The sequence below is a fragment of the Alosa alosa genome, chromosome 12 (genome assembly GCF_017589495.1).
Source record: "Alosa alosa isolate M-15738 ecotype Scorff River chromosome 12, AALO_Geno_1.1, whole genome shotgun sequence".
Classification (NCBI taxonomy): domain Eukaryota; kingdom Metazoa; phylum Chordata; class Actinopteri; order Clupeiformes; family Clupeidae; genus Alosa; species Alosa alosa.
This window is the reverse complement of record NC_063200.1, coordinates 15,461,891-15,472,410: the sequence shown is the minus strand read 5'-3', so window position 1 is coordinate 15,472,410 and position 10,520 is coordinate 15,461,891.

Here is a 10,520-nt window from a genome sequence, read left to right as displayed (position 1 = left end):
ATAAGCCACAGAGGGTCATTGCTGAAAGGGCAGGGTGGTCACAGTGCTGTATCAAAAGCATATTCATAGGAAGGTGACTGGAAGGGGAAAGCATTGTAGGAAAAGGTGTGCAAGCAACAAGGATGACCGCTGTAACGTTTCCGCATTAGCATTCACCAACAGGTTATGGGATACTCAAACGTCAAAACTACTCCTTCCTAATCTTTATCTTCCTAACATTATACACATCATGCCCTTATTTCTAACATAAAAACACAATCATACATGTATTAACCCATACAAGTTACCTAAGCCAACCTAAGCCAACATGTCACATCAGAGTCCAACCCTTCACAACCGTGCAGCCACAGCTCCCCCCTCTGTTGAACAGAGGAAAGGAAAAAAGGACAATCAGAACTTACCCCTCTTTCCAGACACCCAAACTCCAGCAGAACTCTGTTGTAGGTTCTCACACAATAATCCCACAAAGGACTTGAATGTATATCCAAAGGAAAGAGTAGGGTTATTTCAAGCGCACCGGGAGGGGAATTATCCCCTAAAAGGACACCCAGACAAGGGAAAATGTCTTTAATCCGTTCCCCACTGGAAGTAGTTTTTATGATTTTTTTGTGTCCAATAGGCCTATATAAAAAGTATAAAAATAAAATATAAAGTCAAAAATTACAAGTAAAAAATACAGATAAAAAGTTACAAAAAGGAAGAGCACAGTAATCCGTAAAATGAATCTCCTCAACACACTTCACATGTGCCACAGGAACACACAAGGCTGCTCTCAAACCCCTTCAAACTCTATTTATATGTGACTACCCATAGCTTTATATGGCTTGGTTCCCCATTCCTACTACTGATTGGTAATTTTTTTTATTTTATTTTTATTTTTTACTCTACCTTTCTGTCAGTCAGGTGGTTGAGTGTGTTCCGACCCCCCACCCAACCGGATGTACATGTCTGGTTCTGCTCCACATGATGTTTCTCGGTACTGCTCCCCCGAGACATTGTCTAAGCATCCCATTTTCTTTTGTGGTTTATTTTATTATTTGTTTTCAATTTAATTGTACTTATAGAACGCCAAAACATTACACGTCTCAAGGCGCTTTACAGAATGTTAGACAATCAGAGAAAAGAAAAGAAAAGAAGAGAAGGCCCATGGGTAACAGGGTAACAGGGTAACAGGGTAACAGGGGGGAGGAAAAACTCCCTAGAATTGGAGATACATACAGGAAGAAACCTCGAGCAGATCCACCACTCAAGGGCCTGACCCATCTGCCTAGGGTCAGATACAGGACAGTAAGGTCTGTATACATGACAAATGCATAAGTTAGTCAGGTGTAGAGAATAGGACATGGTGTTTAAAGCCACCTGAGGTGAATATTACAAGAGGTGGGATGGTTACATATCCGGTATGATAATGCATTAATCCTAATTTTATTGTCAGAAAGTTCAAATAGTCCAGTGTAGGAAATGGAAATGTCCAGGGGATTAGGAGTTGTCATAGGGCTAGTGGTGGGTCGGCAGTACGGGCCTGGAATCCAGGCAGAGTTGTCATAGGCCAGGTGGTGGGTCGCTAGGCGGTGCAGGCCAGGAATCCAGGTAGGGGGACAGAAATAGGCGATGATAGGGCAGTCATAGGGATGGGACTTCAGGTGAGATGAGTGAGATAAGGGCCAAGCACATGGATGGCTGATGACTGGTGATGGTATACCTCACAAGTGAGGTAAGGGGGAAGAAAGAGAGATGTAGAGTGGGTTAGTATTACTGAAAATCAAAATGGTTAATGTCAATAAGTAAATCAATGATACTATATATTTTTACAGTATACCATAGTGAGAATAGGCAAGAGGGAGAGTTGAGAGAGAATAGGAGAGGGGGGGGGTTGTACGGCGTGGCACATGAAAAGTCCATGACAGCACTATGCAATAGCAGCATAACTAAGGCATGGTGAGGGGTAGTTGACACCAGCGCAGGTATGGTCAGTGACCACCATCGCACGCATGACTTGGGTGCCAGTCACACGAGGACACAGCAGGATGGTCCATTCCAAAAATCCCTGAGGTGGGTGAAGTTCCACACCGCACCATACCTAACTATGGGAGGCAGTAAAGAGGTATGTTTTAAGTCTAGAGGGTGTCTGCTAGTCGAATTGAGGAAGGGAGATAATTGCAGAGAAGGGGTCAGCGATAGCTGAAAGCTCTGCCTCCTACTGTAGTTATTAGACGGAGACTTTCTAAACAGCCCTCCTACGTGTGGTTACATTAACGCTCCAATCTGCACCTGTTTCTAACACAGCAGCCTGTGTACCTGGTTGACTTTATGTACCATAGTTCATACAGTTAATATGTCAAACAAAGGTTATATGTGACCAGTTGACTGAAAACTAAAAGTTATATGTCAAACACAAGTCATATGTCATACAAAAGTTACAGGTCAAGCAAATGCGATTTCCGATTTTGCCTAATGCTTGAGGTGTGTTGTAAAGCAAAGCAATTGCGAAGCGCAGCAAAGCATGGCAGGAGCAATATTGGTTTGTCAAGGCACATCTTTCATTCAACATTCATAATCATACTCTCAATGACTTCCCTCACCATTCCCTTGTGTCTTATTAGTCTCTTCTTTATTAACACAACGTTCAGGTGTTACATCTCACATTTCAGTTTCTCCAAAGTCTTTTGACAGCATAGTTTGTTACATTGTTATTATTTTTCACCGCAGCCTTGAGAGAATTGTCAAGCAAAGTCAAGTCAAGAACTTGGGGCAACTTCACAAGGAGTGAACAGAAGCTGGAGTCTGCATCAAGAGCCACCACGCACAGACATGTCCAGAAAATTGGGCTTCCATAACACCTAAGCAGTACCATACCACACCACATTAAGGCAGTAATTTGTGCAGAAGCAGTCCGACCAATTATTGAGTGTATAAATTAACTAATTTAGATTAGTCAGATTATTATTATGACTGCCGTGCAGCGACACACACACACACACACACACACCACTACCCCCCCCACACACACACTCACAAGTGAAAACACCCACACACCCACACACAAAAGCACACATATACACAAAAACAAATGCACACATGCACACACTAATTTACATACACAACAGTTTTTGAGGAGAAAATGTGCAGGACTGGGCGGTGGTCATATTTTATTTTGTAAAATATATGCTTATATTTTGTACGGCCGCAGGGAAGAAGCTTCCTCTGAACCTGCTGGTCCGACTACGGAGAGACCTGTACCACCTAAGGGGAGTGGGGTGAACAGCCTGTGGTGCAATCAATTACCTTCAACAACTGTTTTTTTGTTTCTTGTGTGTTTGTGTGTGTGTGTGTGGGGGGGGGTATTATTAGACCTAAATGAAACCCTACAAATGTGGGTTGAGGAGGGTTGAAATGGTATGAATGAATCATTGCATCACATCATCAAAAACATTGTTGCCAAGTTCAGTCGTCATGACCCAACCCAATCATTACCTGAGGCAGAGGGCAGTTGTCTGAATGTCTGGTCCATGTAAACCATGGGGGTTTTCTACAAATTGCACACGATCCTAAAAACACAGTTCAGGTATTCTTTGTGTTCATTTAATAACAATTTACTAGGCTAGGCTGATTCAGTATGTAACCCATCAGGATATGAAGAACATTAGAGGATTTATGGATGTTTTTGTATGTTCATGCTATTCTGAAATCACATTGGTGAATTGGTTGGACATTCTGTTAAACTTAAAATACATTTTACAAAGTGTTTGTTGTTTTCTGTATTTTACAGTTTTCTGTCTGTTTGTGTATTTGTCAAACATCCATGCCCATAGAAAAATGACTCAATGCAGTAAAGACACACAGCCTACCTGCATGCATATGTTTACTCATCTCTGAATCTGACCTGTCAATAATATTAATAATAAAAAACTATGGTCACACCAAGACCCTCCCTAATCTCACCTTGATTATGAGCTCTGCAAGCAGGGGCGCTGCTAGAAAATCTAGGCCCTATGACAGACAATAATTCTGCCACCCCTCCCTTCTCTGGGGGCCCCCTTCTTGAATTTTCCCTGGGGATCAATAAAGTATCTATCTATCTATCTATCTATCTATCTATCTATCTATCTATCTATCTATCTATCTATCAAAATATTCATCATGGAACTCTATCCCCACTCTTAGTTTTCACCATAAGGTATTCCATTCCACTTCTTGTTTCTGTGACTAATTTCTTGGTGTGGCCAAGGCTTTCCTATGTTTCGGATCAGGCTGACTGATCTTTGGGCTTATGAAGTCGAAAGTAAAAGTGAAATTCAGATGACTTTAAATTAAAAGAAATAAAATGGTCAGAGACTTAATGAAGACTTCTTGCACTAGCTGCAGCATGTGAAGCAAATGAGGATGCACCTTTCTGTGTCTCTGAGGTCGATGTGAGCAATGCCTTTAGGAGGGTTACAGTTTTTCTCAGTCACTTTGGTGCTTTTCTCAGATCTGAATGAAAATTCTCATAACTATTAGTTCAACCTCCACAACATTTAGTCATTTGTGCACATCATAGTAGCAATTTCTCCTTCCTCTGAACAAATTGCAAATGCTTTTGAACATGTATCAGTTGCTTTGTCATGTCAGTCAAAATGAACTATACTTATGGATGCTGAATAGTCATTCCCAATAAAACTAATTGCTTCATTTCATTGCTTGAGTCATTATATACAAAATTGGTGAACTAGTTATCAAATTCTGTCACAATGCTGTAGAATTGCAAAGAGCATATACAGTAAAACTGTGAAACGTACATATTCAGTGTCTTGTACTCAGTTACTCCCCTAACTACAGCAATTTGTAACTTTACTGTAGTTTTCAAATGGCTGTACAAGTACTGTATAGTGCTGTCTTGTGCATTTTCAGGTAGTCACCGAGTTCTGACCTGAGAGCATAAACTGTCGTAATGAAAACATAACAAAGCCATTTGACTATCTTGTTCATAAACAATGGTATCAAGACTTCTCATTTTGATGACACTGGCCGTTTCATTGACATAAATACTTGCTTTTGAGGAATGGACTATCCATTTTGAGCAAGTGACGTGCTTTTGCAGGTTATCCACTAGGTTTTGCAGTTTGCACTAATTGTTTTGAAAAATGCACTAACTGCTGTGCAAATGTTAATAGTGATGTGAGAAAAGCACCAAAGCGACTGAGAAAAACTGTAATTGTAGAAAAGCTGCTGGACCGGATGGAATTTCTAACAGGGTTTTGAAATCCTGCGCTGCTCAGTTAGCTCCTGTGTTCACTTATATCTTTAACACATCATTGGCTCAAGAGACAGTTCCTACTGGCCTCAAGCAGTCTGTTATTGTTCCAGTACCGAAAAACAAAAGTCCATCATGTCTGAATGACTACCGCCCAGTAGCCCTGACGTCTACAGTGATGAAGTGTTTTGAGAAGCTTGTAAAAAACATTATCTGCTCATCAGGAGGGGAGGAGGGGAATGGGAATTATGTGAGGATGCTGTTCACTGACTTTAGTTCAGCATTCAACACGATAGTACCTCTCAACTTTGTCACAAAGATGAAGGCCTTAGGACTGAACACCACCCTGTGTCACTGGATATTTGACTTCCTCACCAACCGTTCACAAGTGGTTAGAGTGGGGGGTCTGACATCTGACTCATTAACCATCAGCACTGGTGCTCCCCAAGGCTGTGTTTTGAGTCCACTGCTGTACAACATCTACACACATGACTGCAAAGCCAACAGTAGTCATACCTCCATCATCAAGTTTGCAGATGACACAGTTATCTTGGGCCTGATTAGTAACAACAATGAACAGCTCTACTTGGATCAGGTTGATGAGGTGGCACAGTGTTGTCAATCTAACAGCTTGACACTGAATATCAATAAAACCAAGGAAATGGTAGTGGATTACAGAAGGCAGCAGCAGAACTACAGTTACACCCCACTAATGATCAGCGGGCAACCTGTAGAGAGAGTCACAAGTTTTAAATACCTTGGTGTCCACATTACTGAAGACTTAACATGGACTGTTAACACTCAATATGTTCTGAAGAAGTCCAGACAACGACTCTACTTCCTTCGTCAGCTAAGGAAATTCAAAGTTTCTACATCCATCATGAAGGCCTTCTACACTTCAGCGGTTGAGAGTGTTCTAACTGGTAGCATCATCACCTGGTATGGGAACTCCACAGTTAGAGATTGTAGTACTCTGCAGAGAGTAGTGCGCTCAGCTGAACGTACTATAAGAACTCAACTGCCTGTGTTACCGGCCTCAGACCTAGGGGAATCTGGGCAGGTACAAGACCACAGGCTGGATAGCACTGTGGGTTGAAAAGAAGTGGAGATACAGAAATTATGTCTTTCTCAAGCACTGGACGTTTATTTCTCCAGTAAAAAATCATTCAAGAGAGCAATAACAGATAGGCCTAGCACACACTATTGCACTGGACATATTCCAAAATATACAATTATAAAATATACTATAATAATATAATATATCAATATAATATAAACATTGAAATACCTCTTGATATTATAAACCATAGTTTCAAACATTACTAATATAATAAATGCAATCAATAGACCAATATAGAAAGCATTGGCATATATAATATACAATACAAAACACTTTACCTAGATAGTATGAAATAGACAGTGGTATACCTTTATAATATATCCAATATGCTTCAACAAATAACACTATACATCAAATACACAACACACCTAATACATTCCAGTGTAGGCTACATATACACAGGCTACTTGGCTATCTTGTTATCAATTAATTCTTCAAAGTGAACACACATAAAATAACAACGGTTACATTGGGTTACCTTCATCAAATACATTAACAACATTTTCATTAATCAAATACTTAGAATACTATACGATAATAATATAAAAACTACGATTGAAACTGTTCATGTGACTGTCATAACTATTCACCAACACAACGCATCTGTCTGCCGTTTGCGTGTGTCTGCATGCACACGCACACCAACTGACAACACTGGCGGCAACGTACATTGAGAACCTGACAGGCTCTGGCTAACAAGATATACTATTAAATTAGAATGGAGCACAACTAAACCAAACAAAAGTACAAAGTACTGAGAAACTTAACATACATGTTACATACACTTACAGTAAACATTCAAATACTGACGTTCACTCGACGCTATACCTGTTTTATAGTTCATACAGAAAGACGAGAGAACGGAAGCTGAACTGACGGTAGCTTGCTAACTTAATCTAGCTTCTGCTAACTCGCTAGCTACAGTATAAAGAAAATACTTCTAAACATTCTAAATCACATTTCTACACATGACTTTTTACACTACACAGACAAACGTACTGGTGAAATACTCTTTTGATACATATTAACAGAAATTGGAAAGGTTTAAAAATATACCTGTGGGTTGAAAAGAAGTGGAGATACAGAAATGATGTCTTTCTCAAGCACTGGACGTTTATTTCTGAGTGCTGGAGCTACCGTCTCCACGGCAACCCACTACGGTAAAGCAGTGTAACATCGCCATCTACTGGCATGAAGTGAAATACATGGGAATGTTATCTTAAATGTAATAAAACAAAAAAAATAGGAGGGGGTAACTGTTTAATTAAACTAATATAAGAGGCCATTTTCTCTACCCATTACACTCTCCCCTACTTTAAAAGATGTCTCCTGACATCCAGAACTAAACTGGACTACTGGCTACAGTGGTACTCACAGACTATCGGTCAGGACGTCAAGTAAGTACGGTCTTCAGGAGTCATCAGTCTGAACAGGAAGTAAGCCAGTATGTCAGTCACAGGTAAGTTGTATGGAGGTAAGGTTCTATGTCAATGTCAGTGTCTTTCATGTCCTGGTCAATGTCAGTTCTACTATACATCCATACAGCTGGGGGAGGATAGTAGCACATCTCATGGAACACTGGGCATGGGCCAATGGGCAAGGGGTACAGTACATGGCACATTTGTTCCCATTCTACAAGGCTGGTAGGAGGGTTCTCCTGACTGGTCATACATGAAGATGCTTCTGGGTTTAACTGGGCGGGTGGACCTCCTCAGTTGCTGATTTACCTCTCTTATTGGCTGAGGAACACAACATTTATCTCAGGATCCTGAGGACTTCCACTCTCCACAGCATCATCACTGTGTTGTTCCGGTCCTTCCACAGCTGGGGATGGATCTATCCTTCTTGGTACAGGCATTGGCTCTGCTGTCACCAAAGGGTCAGATGGTCCTGGCCACCATACATCCTCAGACTCAGGTGCTCAGCTCACTGGTTGATATTCTGGAGCCACAGCCCTCAGCTCACTGCGTCGCTCGGGTTGGGGTGGGTGGTGTCTAACAGCCTTCCTCTCATACACAGGCAAGGGTCTGAGGTTGTAGGAGCACTCTCCCTCTTCATCTGAGGTGCCGACATTAGACTTGGCTGCTTCCCTGGGTTTCTTGAACCTGTTTCAGCTTGAATTCGATATACCGGTCCATCTCCCAGCCTCTCGATGACATGGTGGATCTTTTGTTCCCAGTAAGATCGAAGTTTGCCTGGACAACCTCTCTCAGACAGGTTCTTGACAAGCACACGATCACCGGGTTGCAGCAAGGCTCCTCTGGCACCTTGGTCGTAGTGCCTTTTCCATTTTTCAGACGACTTCTTGCTGTTCTCAGAGGCAATCCGGTATGCATCCTGCATCTGGGAAGCCCAGGTCTGTGCATACTCTTGCCGTGTCTGTGCCAGCCGATCTGGGTCGAGGTTGAATATAAGGTCAATGGGCAGCTGTGGATGTCTTCCAAAGAGGAGGAAGAATGGTGAGTAGCCTGTAGAGTCATGCTTCGTGCAGTTGTAGGCATGGACTATACTGGGGAGATGGTCTTTCCACTCTGCCTTCTTTTCCTCATGGAGCGTCCTGAGCATCTGGAGAAGTGTTCTGTTCAGGCGTTCAACAGGGTTCCCCTGCGGATGGTAAGGAGTAGTTCGGGAGTGAGAAATTCCCGCCAGCTGCTGAAGTCTCTGGAACAGGGTGTTCTCGAATTCTCTGCCCTGGTCATGGTGGAGCTTTTGAGGGTACCCGAAGCGTGGAATGAAGTCATAGAAGATCTTTTCAGCCGCTGTTTTGCCAGACTTGTTTCGAGTTGGGTAGGCCTGAGCAAAACGGGTGAAGTGATACGATACTACCACAAGGACATACTCGTAACCTCCTTTACTGGGATCAAGGTGAAGGTAATCAACAGAGAGCAGCTCAAAAGGTGCACTAGTTGTGATTGAGCCCATTGGTGCTTTCTCATGCACAGCAGGTCGCTTTTGCTTGATGCATGGGCACCGGCGGATGACGTAGTCCTCGATGTCGCGCTGCATTAAAGGCCAGTAGAACCGTTGCCTTGCAAGGTGGATAATTTTATCAGCGCCAACGTGTCCCATGTCATCGTGCAGGTGTTTGAGCACTGTTGACTTAAGTGCTTTGGGAAGGACCAGTTGTTGATTTTGTCCTGCATGCCTGTACAGAATACCATTATCCAGTTTCAGCCTGTTCCACTCATGCATAAGCCGTCGTGTTCCTGGTTGCATTGGACTCCGGTCTTTGTCTCGTGGATTCCATCCGCTCCCTTTCAACTGTATCACCTCAGAAATGGACTCATCTCCTGTCTGGGCAGCTCTGATGTCTTCTGGGGTGAACATGGGCGTACTCACCAGAGGAGGGTCGTCATCACAGGCGGAGATCTGAAGGGCGGCAGCCCAGGACACATCCTCATCCCTCTGAGCTTTATTCCCCTGCCAGATGGCGGATACAACCTCGGGTGGCATTGTCTCAGTGTACTCCTTCAGGTGGTCTTGGAGTTTCACTGGAAACCTGGACAGGGTATCCGCGTCAACATTCACCTTGCCTGGCCTGTACTTGATGTTGAAGTGGAAGTCGGCTAATTCACCAACCCAGCGATGTCCAACAGCGTTTAGCTTGGCCGTGCTCAGGACGTAGGTGAGGGGATTGTTGTCTGTATACACAGTGAACGTTGTTGCATAAAACAGATAATCACGGAACTTATCGCATATGGCCCACTTCAGGGCGAGAAACTCAAGCTTACTGGAATGGAGATGGTAATTCTTTTCAGCAGGCGTGAGCGACCTGGACCCATAAGCAATAACCCGGAATTTGCTGTTCTGTTCCTGGTATAGCACAGCCCCCAAACCTTCATTGGATGCATCAGTGTGCAGGATGAATGGCAAATCGAAGTCAGGGTAGGCCAAGATGGGGGGTTTGATCAGCATGTCCACAAGGCGGGACACAACAGCACTGTGTTCGGGTGTCCACTGAACTGGTGTCCTGGATGGTAACTGACCACTGCTCTTGCCTTTTTGGGTGGACTTGGCTGCAACAGGACTCTTGTTGGATGGGGCCGGATGTTCTTGAAGTTTAAACAGTGGCCGGGCTATTCTGGAAAAGTCCTGGATGAATGAGCGATAGTAGCCCAAGAAACCAAGTAGAGCTCGGACCTCTCCGACATTCTTTGGCTCCCTCTC